This window comes from Ostrinia nubilalis, chromosome 26 (assembly GCF_963855985.1).
Source record: "Ostrinia nubilalis chromosome 26, ilOstNubi1.1, whole genome shotgun sequence".
Classification (NCBI taxonomy): Eukaryota; Metazoa; Arthropoda; class Insecta; order Lepidoptera; family Crambidae; genus Ostrinia; species Ostrinia nubilalis.
The window spans coordinates 3613119-3634152 of NC_087113.1; the positions used below are offsets into that span (position 1 = coordinate 3613119).

General features: G+C 35.3%; 1 long non-coding RNA gene across 1 annotated transcript; it reads left to right on the top strand.

Moving 5' to 3' along the window:
- The first annotated feature begins 670 nt into the window (after positions 1–670).
- On the top strand, positions 671–1836 carry LOC135084587 (uncharacterized). The gene is made up of 3 exons (XR_010259898.1): positions 671–749; positions 1176–1442; positions 1787–1836. It is a non-coding gene; the product is annotated as an uncharacterized LOC135084587 (long non-coding RNA).
- The last annotated feature ends 19198 nt before the right edge of the window (positions 1837–21034 follow it).

The window sequence follows — 21034 nt, forward strand, 5'->3', positions numbered from 1 at the left end:
TTAAAATTAGAGTTTAATAAAATTTCCACAACGAACAATAAACTAGTCAATAATTTCGTCCATTTAGAATCTAATTAAAATTATTGTGTTCACAAATTATCTGATTTCACGTTCACGAATTAACTTAGTAATCTCAAGAACTTTCTAAGTTTTTCTCCAAATTATAGTTAAAGAAAAGTCCTCATTATAGAAACAATAGTGTTGGAACCAGTTGCACTACAGTTGTCTCTGGTTGTATAGTGCTTGCGTAGGTAGGTACGTACTGGCAAGCGCAGCGTAACCCGTCCACCCACAAGGTGGACAGACAACGTCGTAAGGGTGGCAGGAGGGCGTTGGATATGGATAAAGATACATTTATTTGTTCAAAACATGTGCGAAATCAGCGAAATCAATTTACACTTAAAAATCCTTACTTAAAATTAGTCTACTAATTTATTTTGCTTTATTAATCATCACAATGACAATTAGTTTGAAACAAAAACAGTATCTTTTAAGCTTTGTAGGAATGTAACAGAATTGTTTTTAATTTTCCGCAAGACACACAATAAAATTGATCAATAATTTACTGAGAAACTTTTGATTGCAGTTCAAAAATTATCTGCTTTCACGCATTAGCATTTTTAATTGGAAAATTTCGCGCCAATTAAAGACAGTATTAGGAGATAAACTGCATAATGCGGTTGTCTCTAGTCTTAGGCCTTTTGGTGTTATGCCCTTTTATACCAGAAATATCAAGTTATCATCGCAAGGTAAGTAAAATATTGTGACGCGGACTACGGCATTTATAGAAGACCAAAGCATGTATCGGAAAACGCAGCATGGGACTTCCACCCACAAGGTGGACCGACACCCTCATAAAGGTAGCAGGAAGGCGCTGTATGCAGATCGCTACCAACCGCGCGATATGGAAATCTATGGGGGAGGTCTATGTTCAGCAGTGGACGTCCTGTGGCTGAAATGATGATGATGATTCAGAAAGCCTTATCCGCTTGACTTCACGTTGCAAATTAAAAATGATTTTAGTTATTAATTTTTGAAAAAGAAAAGCACTGGATGATTTTATGATTACGAGGCTAATGATAGAAAAACATGCTTGCCCTTCCATTTGTAGTTAACTGCCCGTTTTGGAAAAAATATTCCCACATACTAATCTATTGGAAAATTTTAATCTCTAGGTTAGACAGAATAGTGGGAACAAGCATGTGATTCGCGGCGATGGAAGCCCTGAAAACGAAGATGACGTCTCTGACAGTGAATTGTCTGAAATGGAGAAACACAATAATTTAATAAAAAAACACAAAATGAAGTGGTACAGCTCCGATAGATGGCAACATTTAAAAGATAATTTTGTATTAAATCCATATTCTCCAAAATTTACCAAAGGCACAGGAAAAAAACTGCCTTTAAGCAAGAATAATGTTAACATAGTTGTGAAGGGAAATGTAAGTTTACTTAATTTTTTTATGGTCATAGCATACTTATTAATTGACCTAGCAAAGTTATCAACTCGGAAAGGGATCATAACCGTATCAGCTCGAGGCGGTCAGTATTCTTTTATTTGTATGAAACTCCATACTCCAACGCACTCTTTCGGCACCGTAACGTACCTAAATGCCTCGCTTCAGCGCGCGAAAGGTTATTCAGACAGCTCGCGAAAGGCGATACGGTTACGATCCCTTTCCGGGTTGATAAGACAGTGTGCTATACGTCCTCATATCATTTCTATGATGATCTGTTTTATTAGTGCCTAATATCTAATTAATATAATAAAAATTAAAATTTATAGCAATACAATAATGGTGGCAAAGGTGGAAAAGGGGGTAAAGGGGGTAAAGGCGGTGGCGGTGGCGGTGGCGGTGGCGGTGGCGGTGGCGGTGGCGGTGGCGGCGGTGGCGGTGGCGTATGTAGAATATAATGGAATAGAAAAACTTTATTGAATCTTAGTATTACTTTACTTTTTTTTTGTACTTTATTAATTCAATCTCTCATATTCTGTGATTTTATTTATTTTAAAGACAAACTTACTGCTCAAGTAGTTAATACATTAAAACAGCAACAACATAACTAAAATAAAAAGTAAAAAAAAACGATTACTGAGCCATTCTCAATAGGCCCACTCAACATTTTCTTGACATGCGTGTAAGGGCCCTCAGATCATATTCCCTTCTATGATCTGTACGGCTAGCATGAAAAACTTTCGAGTTCGAATCGTTTGCGTATTCGAATCGCCATCAAAATATTTAGTACGAAAACTACAACAGCGCCCTTGTGAACGTGTCGTAAGTGAACTTATTAGTATGAGAAATGGGTGCACGAAACTTATTTTGAGAATCAAAATTGTCACGTTATCGTTTAATTCGAAGGCTGAGTATCGAATTTTGTCGAATACGCAAACGATTCGAAGACGAAAGTTGTTTATGCTAGAGGTACTGAGAGCATGCCATTTTTCGATTGGTTTGCGATTATTTTATCTAAACCCACAGGTTCTGCTCATAAATTATAGTACAATATTTAACTAACTACAATGGTATTTATGATGTAGATAGATATAGAGATGCAAGAATCAAACCCCTTAAATTTTTAAGTGAGTATGAATTACATAATTATAACATTTTTTTAGGGTGGAAGCAAAGGCGGAAAGGGGGTAAGTATTTAAAAATAGAGGGGTTTTAAAATAGTCACTAATTTAATAATACGATACATGACTTTATTTATTGGACGTAACTATTTTTATTTTATTTTCTTAGACCTAACTACATGACAATACCTACAATATAATATGCAGGTGGGATTTGAACCCGCGTTCCTCGGATCTCGAGTCGGCCAGTCCGACCCCTTCACCGTTCGGCTTATTAGGCTATCGTGGCTATAAATAATATTAATAATAAAATGTCCTAGGGCGCTAGGAGGACGACCAGGCGGACAAGGGGCTTTTATTTTTGAGCTCAAATAAATTTTATAAACGCCAGTAGAAAAAAATTATGCATCGTTTTAAATATGTTTCAACAAAAATTATAACAATAAAATAAGTATATAGTGACATAGTATACAGTGGAATGGACTGTCGTCTGCGGTGTTTCCGGACGGATACGACCTGCAAGCTTTCAAGAGGAGAGCGTATCTTTACCTTAAAGGCCGGCAACGCACCTGTAACGCCCCTGGGTCTGCGGGTGTCTATGGGCAACGGTAATCACTTACCATCAGGTGATCCGTCTGCTCGTTTGCCTCCTGTCACATAAAAAAAAGCACCTTTAGTGACGCTCAAGCCACTATAGCAATTTACATGGGACTTGGTATAGAGTTTTTGTCAATGTTTTTGAAAGCGCATTAAATTAATAATGTCCTAGGGCGCTGGAGGAGGACGACCAGGCGGACAAGGGGTAAGTAATACGTAAAAGAGGAAATATATTATATATATATATTAATTATGTATTATTAACGCGCATCACTTAATCACCGCCGAGTAAGTGCGTACCTACCTACAGACTACACGCAAAATGAAGTAGGTACAATGTACAAGTACATGCATGTAATTGTCTTCTGTTCATTTACATTTTGTGACATGGGGTTCGTCTGTCTGTTAATATTATGTGAACATACAAGCATAATCTATATCTATATTTATAATAAATCTGTAGAGAGGTCAATTCTGTACATGAAATATATTTTCAAAATAACTATCAGGGGGTGATTAGTGATCGATACTGATGCCAAAAATGCAATCAGTAAAATTTTTATCTGTCTGTCTGTCTGTATGTTCCTTATAGAAACAAAAACTTCTCGACGGATTTTAACGAAACTTGGTAAAATTATTCTTGATACTCCTGGGCAGGTTATAGGATACTTAGGAATTCCCAAGGGAACGGGAATTAGCGGGAAAATCCTTTTGTATGAAAAATATAAACCGCTTAAGTTAGTACGCGTACGAAGTCGCGGGCGGCCGCTAGTAAATAATAAAATATCCTAGGGAGCAGCAGGACGGCCAGGCGGAAATGGGGTAAGATACATATGTTTTTTATTATTTGTTGCCATTTTCTGGGTATTTTATGGATTTTTTAGGTATCGCCTGTTTTTTGATAATTTTTTGATATTTATTTTTTATTTTTTATAGTTTGTTTTTTCTTCCAATTACTTATTGTAAAGAAAACGTAATAACTTTTAAACTAAGCGGTATATCCTGATAAAATAAAAACAGTAATAATGCTAAATAACAGGCGATACTAAAAAAATACATAAAATACACAAAAAAGGCCAAAAAATAATAAAAAATTATACTTTTTGAAAAAAATCTGCTTTTAAATTCGTGTTTTTTTGGTTATTTGTTAAATTTCTCCAAAAATGCCCCTATAACAGGTGATTTTTATTACTTTGTATTATTCTCTATCGTATTATCTTTGTAAAACCAAAAATCGCATGTCTCTATCCCTCTCACAACATTTGCTATGATCGTTTGAACTAAGCCTCTCCGGGCGCGCCATTCAACGCTTCGTTAACAACGAAACTGAAAATGGCTCTAGATTTGTAATTTTGATAAAGACAAGTTAGATTTCAATTAAAAACAAAAGATTACGAAGTAGAAGAAGGAACTAAAATGCTTATTTTAGCATTTTAGTTAAAATTTAAATTGTCTCTACCTGTAGCGGAGAATAATGTTGTGGCAGGCCTTTGTTCAAACGATCATTGCAAACGTTGTGATAGGGATAGAGATATGCGATTTTTGGTTTTACGAAGGTAATACGATAGAGAATAATACAAAGTAATAAAAACCACCGGTTATAGGGGCATTTTTTGGAGAAATTTATCAAATAACCAAAAAAACATGAATTTAAAAGCAGATTTTTTTCAAAAAGTATTATTTTTTATTATTTGTTGGCCTTTTTTGTGTATTTTATGTATTTTTTTAGTATCGCCTGTTATTTAGCATTATTACTGTTTTTATTTTATCACGATATACCGCTTAGTTTAAAAGTTATTACGTTTTCTTTACAATAAGTAATTGGAAGAAAAATTTTTTTATAAAAAATTAAAAAAAAATCTCAAAAATTTTTTGACCTCTTTTTTGTCGATAAAAATAGGTCTAGTTTCATCTATTATCATATGTACACTTTAACGTGACTCACACTGTATTATCAGGATATACCTCTTAGTTTAAAAGTTATTACGGTTTCTTTACAATAAGTAATTGGAAGAAAAAAAATCTATAAAAAAATTAAAAAAACTTAAAAAAAATGACCTCTTTTTTGTCGATAAAAATAGGTCTAGTTTCATCTATTTTCATATGTGCACTTTATCGTGACTCACACTGTATACCTACTTATTATTTTACTTTATTTTAGTATTGTAATACATTTTTTATAGTTTGTTTATCTCAATTTGTGTATCTCAGTATTTTTCGATAGTATCCTATCACCATGATCTAGTCTCGGGCCTCGGGATTGCGATCAGCCACCCGGGCCCTTCCGGCCCAGTCCGACCCTGTATATACACCACTAAATTTTTATCACCGAAAAAATTTTAACAGGTTATGTAGAAACGTGTGGAATATTGAAAGCAAAAGAAAAAGAAATGGTTTTCATGAAGTTAATTTTTTTATTAAATTTTCGTTAGTCCGTATTTTACGCGTCACAGCTGGGTCACTCCGCTGCTCGCTAGAGTAGTCGTACGCGCTCGCACGTTGCATCGATCTGTCTGTCTCGCTCACGCCTCGACCACGCTTCCAGTGTTATTATTACATACTTAGCTAACTTAGACCATTTTTAATTCTAATAAGTGTTACATTATCGTACTTAAATAGTGCTAGCGACGCGTGTGTCAATAAATTACCAATTTTAGGAGGATATTTTGAGTCACTTTATTTTACTCTTTTTTTTGCACAAATGGGATCAGTATCAATAACTCATTACCCAGAATTTTTTTTTTCGGTGATTAAAATTTAGTGGTGTATAATATGAAGTATCGGTAATATCGCTGACGCCACCCGCGGCGTTCCCATACCTCAGGCACTAACAGAGTTAAGCGCTAGACTTATAATAATAAATTATTCTAGGGAGGAGGAGGGGGAGGAGGAGGATCAGGCGTAAAAGGGGTAAGTAATACCTACAAGGGGAATATATTATTAACGCGTATCACTTAATCACCGCCGAGAGAGTGCGTACCTACAAGCAAATTGAAGGTTTTAAACCTTTTTTTTTTGTCACCTGTCATCCGCTTTGCAATGGAGGGAAGTCGAACCTTAATTTCGAACTCCTCCTATGTTCTTCTGATTAATTTCGTTGCGGGTCCAATGACAGTTTAACTTTCCCCCGCGACAAACTTGACCTTCATTGGTTGGGTTTTTGTGGCGGTCAAGCTGTAGATCCTGGCTACACAGGAGTTGCAGTGGTGGGAACGAGAGGTGGGAATAGTCCCGTTAAGCAAATTGAAGTAGGTACCTACATACATGACGTGATTGTTGATACATGTGTTCAGAGGGCTGAGTGTGAGTTTACATCAACGTCCTCACTAGTGAGCGCGTAAAAAAATGTCATTAAATGTATGACGAATTGTACAGCGCCCCTAGCGGAAACTTTTAAGAACTAAAATTTTCATACATTTTTTTAACGCGCTCACTAGTGAACGTGTTTGATGTAAATTCACACTAGGCCCACTGTCTGATAATGTGAACAAACAAGCATAATAAATAATTATAAATAATAAAATGTAGGGAGCGGGAGGACGGCCAGGCGTAAAGGGGGTAAGTTATACCTACAGGAGGAAATACAATATTATTTATTTATTTAGCTATTTATTTATTTATTTTTGGGAAACATACAGTTACAATATAATTTAACTTAGGTAGGTGCAGTAAGTTTCCACAGTTAAATATACACATAAAGTTAATTATTAACGTGTTTCAATTATGCCACTAAAGCAACTTACTTGGAACTTGAAAGCTAAACCGCATTTGACATTGACGAAGCCGCTGACAAAAATTAAATACCAATGTATTTAATAGGGTATTTTACTCCATGTAAGAAAACATATAAAAAGACGGCCAGACGGACAAGGGGTACGTTGTACCTACTTTTTTGTTTTTTAGGCCACTGAAAAAATTTACCTGGAACTTGGTAATAGACATAGTTTTAATCACTGTTTGATAGTATAGTCGCGGGCAAAAATTAAATACATTGGGTCGTCTGTTATATTATTAATCAAACGAACATAAATAATTATTAATAATAAAAATATCCTAGGGAGCAGGAGGACGGCCAGGTGTAAAGGGGGTAAGTATAACTACAGGGAGAAATATATTATTGGCTCTTATTTTTGAGATTTAAAAGAGGGAAAAAATTTTTAGTTTGTAAAAGCTAGTAGAAAATTGAGCATCGTTTTAAATATTTTTAATAATACATACATTATGCCACTCGGTATAGAGAGAGTTATCTGTTTTTGAAAGCTAACCCGCATATTTTTTCGATGGTGAAGCCGCTAAAAAAAATGAAATTAATACAATCATTGTGTTGTTAGTCTGTTATTAATAATTAGTTTATTACATTCTTAGGAAGCAGGAAAGCCAGCCGGAAATGGGGTAAGTAATACCTCTAGGTACTTAAGTCTGCTTGTAATACAGGGTGACCAAACTGATTTTTTAAGCTGGATATAAGGATCTATCGAAACCCCTTCACGAAAAAAATCCTTATTTTCCAATTAATTTTCTAATCCGAGACTATGAACCAGGCAGGTGACCCGTTGTGTCCATTGATAGCCCAGTAACCATTCTTCATCAATTTATCCATTTTTTCTTTATCAACTTTAGTCCCTTATTCAATAACTGCAATTTATAGCTCCTGTACACATGCTGGGGATGGTTTCTGACTACATCCCATGATATAGTCAGAGACTAGATCCATCATGTGCACCACTTTCACTTATATCGATTATTTTGCGCTTACAACGGCCTCTCGTGTTAGATCTGTATCCCCAAGCAAACCTTTTAAAGAACCAGGTCACTTTGACCCGTGAGCTCTGTGCCATGTTGGGAGACCGTATGAATGATACAACAGTTGTAGTTAGTCTCTGATATTAATCTGTTTATTAACGCGAACTGCGTGACTATTTATACGATATAGATTAAAGGTAAATGACGTCACAGCATCAGCACTATACGTGATAAATGTGCTGACACTGTGAACGTGATCAAGATAAGATATGAAGAGATTAAGTATTGTGCATACCGGCACAGTACTCCCCCCCTTTAAATAAGAAAAAATAAAATAATGCGCTAATTACAATAACATACATAAATTATCTACGTTAATACAGGTTCAATCTCTACATACTTACATACAAGAAATAAAAATAATGTGCTAATTAAATACAAATTACAATAACTATCTACGTTATACAAATCATGTGGTGAAAAATTGTGAAATGTTTATAAAGATGAGATTATAACAAAACATAAACACTGGCTTCTTCCTTATCTGGCGTTTTCACAGTCGTGGGTTGCCCTCGCGCAAGCTCGGCTTTACGCGATGGGTGCGCTGTAGTCACAGCGTTCATGCCTTGTGTCCTTGCACATTTCATAAGCGTTATCGGCTTCTGAAGACCAAAGGATAGGCGAATTATCATTCTTGAAATATACAAAGTATTCAACTTCGATACGCGGCTGCGTAATTTTCTTAATTCCTTAACTGTGTTTCACTTCATCGATTGCTTTGATTTCTGCTCTGTTGGGCGATTCCTTGGCTCGTTATCGGATAACCTAAGAAATATTCGCTCTGGAGGGACTCACATTTTTCTAAATGATTGAATTCCCAAGTTAAGAGTCAGCGTTTTCTCACCGTAAGTGTTTATCTTTGAACCATTCGTGGTATATAACATATTGCTCATTTGGCATTGTTGCTTATCACTTTTACATTGCTCCCGTAACGATTAAAAAAACCTCATACCACTTTTTCAGTCGGTAAAAATAAGGCGGTTAGACGGGTAGATAGCACAGAAGCCGTGCTGGCTGTGCGATTTTTAGTTTCCTTGGTTCGTTTGTTTCCAATCACATGATTTTTCAAATTTTTCTGCATACGTTGATACATATTATAATAACAAAATCTTCTTACTTGACTAGGCGACCTTGGCCTGTAACTGCTGCGTCGCAAATTTTCACGGTCATGGCACAATTATTATTTCAGTTGAACATATTGTACTGTGTTAGCACATTTTCCATTGTTTGGTCTTGACTTTTTGCTGATGTTGTCGTTGACTGCTGACTGCTGAGACTTCATTAATTTTCGCTGATTGATGTTGATTTCACAATAATTGATGTTGATGACACGGATGCGAAATTCTCTCTGCTCATTCGGGGTAGCCAATTTGATTCCATGTCAGATGAAAGCTGGCGGAGGCTGATGCTGAAGATGGTGGTGATGGACGTCTGCTTCTTCGACTTCGTCGGGGTCACCAATTTGTGGCCAACTTCGTCGGGATCGTCTTCCTCGTCCGGTTCGTCGTCGTACGTCGGGATCATCTTCTTCGTCGGGGTCACCAATTTGTGGCAACTTCGTCGGGATCGTCTTCTTCGTCGGGGTCACCAATTTGTGCCATGGTGGGGGAGCGTATGAATGAGACACGGGTTGTAGTTAGTCTCTGATATTAATCTGTTTATTAACGCGAACTGCGTGACTATTTATACGATATAGATTAAAGGTAAATGACGTCACAGCATCAGCACTATACGTGATAAATGTGCTGACACTGTGAACGTGATCAAGATAAGATATGAAGAGATTAAGTATTGTGCATACCGGCACAAGCTCCAAAGCATACAAATAATAAGACTATACATTTTCTAGGGAGGAGGAGGAGGAGGAGGGGGAGGAGGTGGAGGACCAGGCGGAAAAGGGGCAAGTTATACCTACGAGGGGAAACATATTATTATTAACGCGTATCACCTAGTCACTTTTAATTTTGAGCTCAAAAAAATCTTGTAAACGTCAGCCATTTTAAATTATTTTTCTGCAAAAATTATAACTATTATTTTCAGTTTCATTTTTTATAACGCCTAAGCTACTATAGCAATTTACATGGGACTTAGTATAGAGGGAGTTTTTATCACTGTTTTTGAAAGCTAAGCCGCATTTGACGCTGGTGAAGCCGCTAGCCAAAATTAATTAATACGTTGGGTTAGTCTGTCTGTTATTATACCTGAACGAGCATTAATTATTATTTTATTTATTAATAATAAAATGTTCTAGGGCGCTGGAGGAGGACGGCCAGGTGCACCAGGGGTAAGTAATACCTGCAAGGGGAAACGTATTACTAACGCGTATCACTTATTCACTTTTATTTTTGAGCTCAAAGAAATTTTATAAACGCCAGAGGGCTGAGTGTGAGTTTTTTTCAAACGCGCTCACTAAATGTATGACGGATTGTACAGCGCCCCTAGCGAGAAACTATCAAAAACTAAAATTTTCATACAATTTTTAAACGCGCTCCCTAGTAAACTCACACTGAGCCCACAGTACAGGATTTATAAGCACCTTTTTAAATATTTTTCGACAAAAATTTGAAGTAACAGTACATACTTTGATCTTTGATAACGCCTAAGCTACTATTACATGGTGGAACTTGGTATTAAGTTTTTATCGCTGTTTTTGAAAGTTAAGCCGCATTTGACACTAGCGAAAATAACTAATACATTGGGTTAGCCTGTCTGTTATACGTGAACGAGCATAAAATTAAATAATTATTTTATTATTAATAACAAAATTTACTAGGGAGCAGGAGGACGGCCAGGCGCACCAGGGGTAAGTAATACCTGCAAGGGGAAACGTATTACTAACGCGTATCACTTATTCACTTTTATTTTTGAGCTCAAAGAAATTTTATAAACGCCAGAGGTGAGTGAGTTGTGAGGGTGTGAGTTTTTTTCAAACGCGCTCACTGGTGAGCGCGTCAAAAAATGACTTTAAATGTATGACGGATTGTACAGCACCCCTAGCGGGAAACTATCAAAAACTAAAATTTTCATACAATTTTTAAATGCGCTCCCTAGTGAGCGCACTCACTCACACTCACAACTCACACTCGGCCCACAATAGAGGATTTATAAGCACCTTTTTAAATATTTTTCGACAAAAATTAGAACTAACAGTACAACTTTGATCTTTGATTAACGCCTAAGCTACTATAACATGGTAGAACTTGGTATAAAGACGGTTTTTATCGCTGTTTTTGAAAGTTAAGCCGCATTTGACACTGGCGATGCCGCTATCCAAAATTAATTAATACTTTGGGTTAGCCTGTCTGTTATTATACCTGAACGAGCATAAACAATTATTGTATTTATTAATAATAAAATGTTCTAGAGCGCTGGAGGAGGACGGCCAGGCGCACCAGGGGTAAGTAATACCTGCAAGAGGAAACGTATTACTAACTAACGCGTAGAGATGAGACGTATTTACTAGAACAGATCCACACACTAGGTATTTTACAGTACTAGGCGGCACCTATTCCAATTTTTTAAATACTTGATCCACCTAGTATTTTATAAATTACACGATTTCCGACCCTACCATCAAAGTAATAGTGGTTATTATTGCGTAATCCGTAGTCGTGTATTACGCGCACCTAGTATTTCTCGCTAAGCTTATGTGCGAACGTAAAGATTCACTCCGTCTCTGTCTGACCAAACAAATTTGAGCGCGACTAAGCAAACGGACACAAACGTAGTCAAACCATATTCATGTAAATAAGAAAAAATATGTAAATATTTTTATGAAATTGATAATATCTTTTAAATACGCCAACTTTTAAGCTGACAGTCCTAAGCCGGTTGAAGTATGAAGGGAGGAATTATTATTAAATTTCAAATTGCATTATTCATACTACGGTTGTATCTTTTCAAAGAAAATTGTATTTTAAAGTCATATTACGTGGATTAGTCCGCACTAGTCGCGTCAAGTATGCTAAATTACTACGCACTAGGTGGAATAGGTATTTGGATCGAGTATTAATAAATACTAGGAATAGGTGCACCTAGTATCAAATTTACCTAGTATAACCCATCTCTACTAACGCGTATTACTTATTCACTTTTATTTTTGAGCTCAAATAAATTTTATAAACGCCAGTAGAGGATTTTATAAGCACCTTTTTAAATATTTTTCGGTAAAAATTAGAGACTTGGTATAAAGACGGTTTTTGTCGCTGTTTTTGAAAGTTAAGCCGCATTTGACACTGGCGAAGCCGCTAGCCAAAATTAATTAACATTGGGTTAGCCTGTCTGTTATACGTGAACGAGCATAAAATTAAATAATTATTTTATTGTTAATAACAAAATTTGCTAGGGAGCAGGAGGACGGCCAGGCACACCAGGGGTAAGTAATACCTTAACAAAATCATCCTTAGTACCTTTCATTACGCTTTTAAGCATTTGTTGCTGGCAAAAAATTAATTATTACATTTGGTTAGTAGTCTGTCTATTAATGTGAAACATTTTTTAGGGAGCAGGAGGAGGAGGAGGAGGGGGAGGAGGAGGACCAGGCGGAGAAGGGGTAAGTTATACCTACGAGGGGAAACGTATTATTAACGCGTATCACCTAGTCACTTTTAATTTTGAGCTCAAAAAAATCTTGTAAACGCCAGCCATTTTAAATATTTTTCTACAAAAATTATAACTAGAATATGTTTACTTTGATCTTTTATAACGCCTAAGCTACTATAGCAATTTACATGGGACTTGGTATAGAAGTAGTTTTCATCACTGTTGTTGAAAGCTAAGCCGCATTTGACGCTGGCGAAGCCGCTAGCCAAAATTAATTAATACGTTGGGTTAGAGTAGGCGCACACCGTTGATTTTTCGTCGGCCGATAGTTTAGTCGGGCAGTTGATCAGTATGGGCATGTATGGGAGTGCGCACACTACGCCGATTCGATTTGGCCGATTCTTCATACAATTTGAAATCGGGCACAACTATCGGCCAACTAACAATCAACGGTGTGCGCCTACTCTTAGTCTGTCTGTTGTTATACCTGAACGAGCATAAATAATTATTTTATTATTAATAATAAAATTTCCTAGGGAGCAGGAGGACGGCCAGGCGCACCAGGGGTAAGTAATACCTGCAAGGGGCAACATATTACTAACGCGTATCACTTAAGGTTCGGCCAAACCAACGCGATCAGCCGGCGTGCAGCGATGGCGATCAATGCATTTAGGTCTGGTCACCATCGCTGCACGCCGGCTGATCGCGTTGTGATCGCGTTAGTTTGGCCGAACCCTTGTTCACTTTTATTTTTGAGCTCAAAGAAATTTTATAAACGCCAGAGGGCTGAGTGTGAGTTTTTTTCAAACGCGCTCACTAGTGAGCGCGTCATAAAATGACATTAAATCTCTGACGGATTGTACAGCACCCCTAGCGGGAAACTATCAAAAACCAAAATTTTCATACAATTTTTAAATGCGCTCCCTAGTGACCGCGTTTGATGTAAACTCACACTCAGCCCACAGTAGAGGATTTAATATAAGCACCTTTTTAAATATTTGTCGACAAAAATTTTAACTGACAGTACATACTTTTGATCTTTGATAACGCCTAAGCTACTATTACATGGTGGAACTTGGTATAAAGACGGTTTTTTCGCTGTTTTTGAAAGTTAAGCCGCATTTGACACTGGCGAAGCCGCTAGCCAAAATTAATTAATACATTGGGTTAGCCCGTCTGTTATAGATACGTGAACGAGCATAAATTTTAATAATTATTTTATTATTACTTAGTACATACTTAGTACCTTTCATAACGCTTAAGCATTTGTTGCTGGCGAATCCGCAGGCAAAATTTTAATTAATACGTTGGGCCTGTCTGTTATACGTGAACGAGCATAAAATTAAATAATTATTTTATTATTAATAATAAAATTTTCTAGGGAGCAGGAGGACGGCCAGGCGCACCAGGGGTAAGTAATACCTGCAAGGGGAAACGTATGTAACGTGTATCACTTATTCACTTTTATTTTTGAGCTCAAAGAAATTTTATTAACGCCAGTAGAGGATTTATAAGCACCTTTTTAAATATTTTTTTACAAACTTGGTTTAAAGACGGTTTTTATCGCTGTTTTTTAAAGTTAAGCCGCATTTGACACTGGCGAAGCCGCTGGCCAAAATTAATTAATACATTGGGTTAGCCTGTCTGTTATACGTGAACGAGCATAATATATTATTTTATTATTAACTAGCGGCCGCCCGCGACTTCGTGCGCGTAGATCTCGTTTTACCCCCCCTTCATCTATCTTACGCGGTTCAGATTTTTTCATACAAATGTTTTTTCCCGCTAACTCCCGTTCCCGTGAGATTTTTGCAATATCCTGTTGTAACTAAGCTTTAAGTTTAATAAGGTACCTGCATGCCAAATTTCAAGAGTCTATCTTACGCGGTTTAGATTTTTTCATACAAATGTTTTTTCCCGCTAACTCCCGTTCCCGTGGGAATTTTGCAATATCCTGTTGCAACTAAGCTTTAAGTTTACTAAGGTACCTGCATGCCAAATTTCAAGAGTATATCTTACGCGGTTTAGATTTTTTCATACAAATGTTTTTTCCCACTAACTCCCGTTCCCATGGGAATTTTGCAATATTCTGTTGTAACTAAGCTTTAAGTTTACTAAGGTACCTGCATGCCAAATTTCAAGCGTCTAACTTAAGCGGTTTAGATTTTTCGTACAAAAGGAATTCCTAAGTATCCTATAACCTGCCCAGGAGTATGAAGAATAATTGTACCAAGTTTCGTTAAAATCCGTCAAGTGGTTTTTGTTTCTATAAGGAACATACAGACAGACAGACAGACAGACAGACAGACAGACAGACAAAAATTTTACTGATTGCATTTTTGGCATCAGTATCGATCACTAATCACCCCCTGATAGTTATTTTGAAAATATATTTCATGTACAGAATTGACCTCTCTACAGATTTATTATAAGTATAGATAATAACATTTTCTAGGGAGCAGGAGGACGGCCAGGCGCACCAGGGGTAAGTAATACCTGCAAGGGGAAACGTATTACTAACGCGTATCACATAATCAGTTAATTTATATGCTTAAAATTTAGATAAAAATTGATTTATACGCCATAATTATTATTATCAAATATTTTTCTACAAGAAATAAGAAAACAAAATGATCCTTAGTACCTTTCATGACGTTTAAGCATTTGTTGCTGACAAATCCGCAGGCAAAAATTTAATTAATACATTTATTTTGGTTAGTAGTCTATTAATGTGAAACATTTTCTAGGGAGCAGGAGGAGGAGGAGGGGGAGGAGGACCAGGCGGAGAAGGGGTAAGTTATACCTACGAGGGGAAACGTATTATTAACGCGTATCACTTAGTCACTTTTAATTTTGTCTTCGCTTGACACTTGGAGCCAAATAAAACTCGGAATTTTGAGGTTTTTAGTATAATAGAAAATTAATAGTACAAAATGATGTGCGTATCGCGACGATCGGAAGGCAAGTGAAATGACATTTGAATATTAACAGTAACTAGCTAAACGCCTAGGATTTTACTAGAGCAATGTTACATATTTTAGTATGGCGAGTGACGTATGCGCGCAGGAGCCGTAACAAATTTTAAACTCCAAAAAATCTTGTAAACGCCAGCCATTTTAAATATTTTTCTACAAAAATTATAACTACAATATGTTTACTTTCATCTTTTATAACGCCTAAGCTACTATAGCAATTTACATGGGACTTGGTATAGAGGGAGATTTTATCACTGTTTTTGAAAGCTACGCCCCATTTGACGCTGGCGAAGCCGCCAGCCAGAATTAATTAATACGTTGGGTTAGTCTGTCTGTTATTATACCTACCGGAACGAGCATTAATTATTATTTTATTATTAATAATAAAATTTTCTAGGGCGCTGGAGGAGGACGGCCAGGCGCACCAGGGGTAAGTAATACCTGCAAGAGGAAACGTATTAACGCGTATCACTTATTCACTTTTATTTTTGAGCTCAAAGATATTTTATAAACGCCAGTAGAGGATTTATAAGCACCTTTTTAACCCTTAAATTGGCACTCATTGAACCCTTGCTTCAAAAATGGTCAAATTTGGGATTTAGGTATTTTTTTGATAGATTAAGAAAAAAAAATTACTTTTTGAAAAAATTTCAATTAGTATAGAAGTTAGGACATGTCACTCAAAACGGACATTGCCAATTATTTAGCATTACAACCATGTCACTTAGGGCGGACATTGAAAAACAAACGTAAAACAACTTTTCTTAATAACAATACAGGAATCCCTGATAATCATCCTCTGGCTAATCCAGCGCCTTTTGCAATCCATCTGGACTATTGATTTTACATAAATTTATCAAAAAATACCCTGACATATAAAAACAGAAACTGACTGCCTGATTTATCAACATAAATCCCAAACCGGTGGGTATAAAGACACAAAGTTTGGCATATAGGTTCCTTATTAAGGTCTAGGGGTGTTATCAGAAAGGATTTTTCCAAAATTACCCCCTAAGGGGGTGAAATCGATGGCTCCTACGTATACTGGCGTAAGTGAAAAAAGTAAATTTTACAGGAGAGCCATTTTAGTGGCCAGAACCATATTTTTGGGTCATATCTCGATGGCTTCTACGTATACTGGCGTAAGTGAAAAAAGTAAATTTTACAGGAGAGCCATTTTAGTGGCCAGAACCATATTTTTGGGTCATATCTTCTGACCTACTAAAACGAATTTAATGAAATTTCACATTTAGCCTTAACATGTAATGCTTTTGCTACTGCTGTTATCAATTTCTATATTTTTCTTATATATTTTGAGATTTTACGCATTGTCCTTTTACGTCGTCACATTTCTATAATTTCATGTATATTGTTCAACGTAAAGAGACTTAAATGACAACGTAAATATAATATTTTAAGCGATTACTATCTTTATTTATGCATGTAATTATTTTAATTGTTATCATGTGCTATATTAATAATAAATCAGTTAGAAAAAGTAGTTTAATGTATCGTTATTACGTTTTAACGCAATTACGCCCATATACTGTGCTCAAGATTTAGTTAGGTCTTTTAACATAATGTGTCATATTTTTAAAAATTATAAATAACTTGAAAAAATCGAACTGCCTAAGGTGGGAATTGAACCCACGATGCCTTAGGCAGTTCGATTTTTTCAAGTTATTTATAATTTTCAAATTAGTTTGAGATGCGACTCTTAACGCTAAAAATTAAATAACTATAAAATATAATGTGTCATAATTTATAAATAAAACAATTTGCTAAATATTTTCATGGCTTTATTTGGATTATAAAAAATATATATTTATGTAAGCAACTACTCGTATAGATTGACGAATCGTATGATTGGGCTTTATACGTGGCGTAGATTTGCACATACGCCTATTTGCCTAAAATTTTATTTTGTATCCAATGGAAAAAAAATTTTTTTTTCTTACTGACGTTATAGATTAGAGCAAAATGAAATCATTGCTTAAATAATTGGAAAAAGGCGTAAGCGGCAGTTTCGCCTTTATACGTAGGAGCCATCGAAATGGGGGTACAAAGTTTGAAGGGTGAAACAAAATTAGTTACACTATTTAACCTCCTGAGTACCAGACATACTTTTTTTAGAGTTTCGTTATGAAATTTTTGTAGTGCATTACATTATGGTAAGTTAGTATAAAAAAAAATAGAAAAAAAAATATTAAATTGGAAAATCTTGTTTTTCACTATGTCCTTTATAAAGGACAACGGTATTTAATGAAAATGTCATTTGTAAAGGACATAGCCATTTTCTGCGGGTTAATCTAGAATTTACTACAAATAATAGGTTATTTCAAACATAATTTTAGATGTATAATATTTATTTTTATTGTTCTTTATAAAAATTAACGAAATTCAAATTTTTATCAACATAATTCTCAAAATTTAACTTTCTCTTACAAAATCACTATAATTAAACATTAGAAACATTAGAAATCAGTCAGTTCTTCATAATACTTAGTTTTTAAGACTCAAATTTATGAATTCTACATGGAAATTGGTGAAAAAGTTGGGATTAGGAATGAAACACAGGTAGATCCCACATTTTTTGCAGCGAACTGTAGTTTTTTATTACAACCAATGCTTCTGCAGCGCGATTGTTTTACACTATGTTCTGGAAAATAGGCAGGTTGCATCATTTTTTTAATTTTCTGTTTTTAGTGTGTCATTTGGCCATCTATTTTGAGTGTTAGCATTGTTTTGCATAGCTATCTGGCGTAGATACCGATGGCGAACCAACACCTCGGTACGGCCACGACTAAAGCCACGCGAATATCCCCGCTCCCGCGATGCAATACTAAGTTGTCCTCTTATTGGTGGTAGATATGAGGAATCTGATGATGCATAAGATGTTTGAGAATCCACAGGAGTGATCAAAGCTATCTCTCCCTCATCCGAGCTACTAGATTCACTGATACGATGGTCATTTTTGTTCTTTGTTGGAATTTTGGTGGGAATAACTCAGGATTTTCATCGGAATCATCACCAGAAAAGTCCGATTTGGAATCATCAAGATATCTGTAATGATATCTTTTTTTAACCGCTGTAAAAAACTTAAATTTACGTATATGTACTTTACATAGAACATCAGAACTCTAGAATTTTAGTATTAATTACGTGCTATTGTACTTTGCAAAGGACATACAAAATGAAATTGAGGGTAGGACCACAGTATTTATTTCTTCAACAAAATAGAACTTCAAATCCTTAGTTTATACAACTAATATATTACACAAGTCAACAAAAAAAAAACTTTTTTTTTGAGTTTGTTATTTAATTGATATTTTCTGATTGTCTACATCTAAAAGTACCCAGAGGCTCTATGCATTGCAAATAAAGTTTGCTTTTGTGCATTTTACAATGAAAAAGTTAAAGCTGGTATTTTCGTCAGTCCATAAATTAAAAAAATAATGGCCAGTGAAAAATTCCCAGAGTAACTGAACGCCCACGAAAAACAATCGTGGCTCAGTCTTAAAGCAGTAATCCATGGATTTCTTGGCTATAAAAAAGCTGCAAACTATAAAGATCTAATTTCTAATATGCTTAATAGTTTCAAACTCATGGGTTGCAGAATGTCCCTTAAAGTACATATGCTAGATGCTCACTTAGAAGAGTTTAAAGATAACTTAGGCCCAGAACAGACGGTAAAACGCAACTGCAATGAAACTGCAACTTTCTGATGAATGAAACTGAAACTGAAAGTTTCAAACTGGTCGCGTCATGTGTGGTCTCTCTACGGACGCTATGGCAGAAACTTAGATGGAACTCCAAAGTAACTAGCAGTTTCAGTTTCGTTGCAGTTGCGTTTCACCGTCTGTTCTGGGCCTTAGGGGCATATTCAGAAGAGCAAGGAGAACGGTTTCATCAAGATGTGATGAATTTTGAACAACATTATCAAGGACAATATAATGAAAACATGATGGGTGACATTTGGAGTCTAATACGTGAAAGTTCCTACATAAACAGAAGAAAAACAAAAAAAATCTTCATTTTTAAAGCTTCTTTCTGTTTCATTTTAAGTATTTTGACGTTTATCTTTATTGTTCTTTGTAAATAAAAGTGATTAACACATAAATTAAAGTTATATCTCTTGTTTTCGCATTTGATTGAATTAGAATTATTCGATTTTCTTAAAATTTGAAATTTCGTTCTAGTTGCTACAAAAGCAAACTTTATTAGATAAAAGTATTTTTTCCTAGTTTAGTTAGACAAAATTAATCAAAATCAGCACTACAGAACTCAGACTCAAAAATCGTGTTTACTTGTGTTATTTAACACAAAATAACACATATTTACTTATTATTTCTATGGATGAATAAAGATTTATTTACCTTTGCGCGCAATGAAAGTCACAGATTTATGTCTGGACGCCATTTTAGACCAAATTACAGATAATAGTTGACGTTTTCATTTTTTACCATAGATTAGTGTTGCCGAGTAACATTAAAAGTTACATAGTTTAGTGTTTTCTAGTAAAATGAAGCCAACAGATTTTTTTATTTTTTATGTACTGTGTGTAGGACAAATGTACGCAGGAGGTTTCGAAACTTCGCAGGATACATTTCTAGCGATAAATGAATAAACACGTGTTTCAGGTTATTTCAGAATTCAACCCCTAAAAGGAGGAAATTGGGTAAAAATGTCTACAAATCAACATGAGTATTTATTACTGATACATGGCATTGTCCGTTTTAAGTGACATAACATTTGTAACCTTGAAATGAATGGAAAAAAAATCGATATTTTTTTACAGTTTTGGCAATAACCGTCAGTTTTATTCGTTAATATTCTAAAATCAATCAATAAAGCACAAGAACAAGTGTAATACCTACAGTATTGCCACATTTATCAAGAGTGAAAACTTGACATTGCTGTTGCATTTATTCAACTGTCTTGATTTTTAAAATTTGCGGCTTTTTTATTGAACTACAGCCCCGTGTTTCACATAAAATATCATGCTTTTTATAAAATGTCCCTTGAAAGTCAATAAATTGCTTTAATTTAGATTCTGTAAGCAATTATTTGACATGTTCTTTAAAACGCACAAAAACCATTTAAGGGTTAAATATTTTTCGACAAAAATTAAAACTGACAGTACATACTTTGATCTTTGATAACGCCTAAGCTACTATTACATGGTGGAACTTGGTATTAAGCTTTTATCGCTGTTTTTGAAAGTTAAGCCGCATTTGACACTGGCGAAGCCGCTGGCGAAAATTAATTAATACATTGGGTTAGCCTGTCTGTTATACGTGAACGAGCATAAAATTAAATAATTATTTTATTATTAATAACAAAATTTGCTAGGGAGCAGGAGGACGGCCAGGCGCACCAGGGGTAAGTAATACCTGCAAGGGAAAATATATTATTAACGCGTATCACATAATCAGTTAATTTAATTATATGCTTAAAATTTAGATAAAAATAGATTTTATACGCCATAATATCAAATATTTTTCTACAAGAAATAAGAAAACAAAATGATCCTTAGTAC